This window comes from Fulmarus glacialis, unplaced genomic scaffold, assembly GCF_000690835.1.
Source record: "Fulmarus glacialis isolate BGI_N327 unplaced genomic scaffold, ASM69083v1 scaffold21227, whole genome shotgun sequence".
NCBI classification, from domain to species: Eukaryota; Metazoa; Chordata; class Aves; order Procellariiformes; family Procellariidae; genus Fulmarus; species Fulmarus glacialis.
This window is the reverse complement of record NW_009225358.1, coordinates 5,198-5,680: the sequence shown is the minus strand read 5'-3', so window position 1 is coordinate 5,680 and position 483 is coordinate 5,198.

The window sequence follows — 483 nt, the reverse complement described above, 5'->3', positions numbered from 1 at the left end:
TGGCTGGGGACTCCAGCGCTCAGAGAGCAGGCATTCACCAAAACAGCAGGATTCGGCCCCAAACTCCTTCCCCGTGGCCTGGCCCACCCCCAGGACATGGGGCTGTGCTGCGTGGGGCCCTTTGCCCCTTGGGCCAGGCACTCCAGGATCCCAGCAGAGCCCATGGAGCACGGCCAGACAGTGCGGGGGGAGGCTGTTTGGGGAAGGGGAGAAAGGCAAAGGCTGTACCCCTTTGGGGAGGCACCTGACCGAGACAGGAGCCTGGCGAGCAGCCTTCCCCATCCCGGCGCTGCAGGGTGTGGGACCAGGCGGCCCACGCCCGCAGCCCTGTGCCCATCCGGTCATGCCCTGGCACCGCCTCGGGCCCTGCTGCCGCGGGATGCCAAGCAGCTGGGCAGTGCTGCATGCATGTTTGGCCATGGCTGTCCTGGCGCCTTCGGGGCCGCAGGGACAGGGGGTGGGTGCCTCTCGCGGAACACGCAG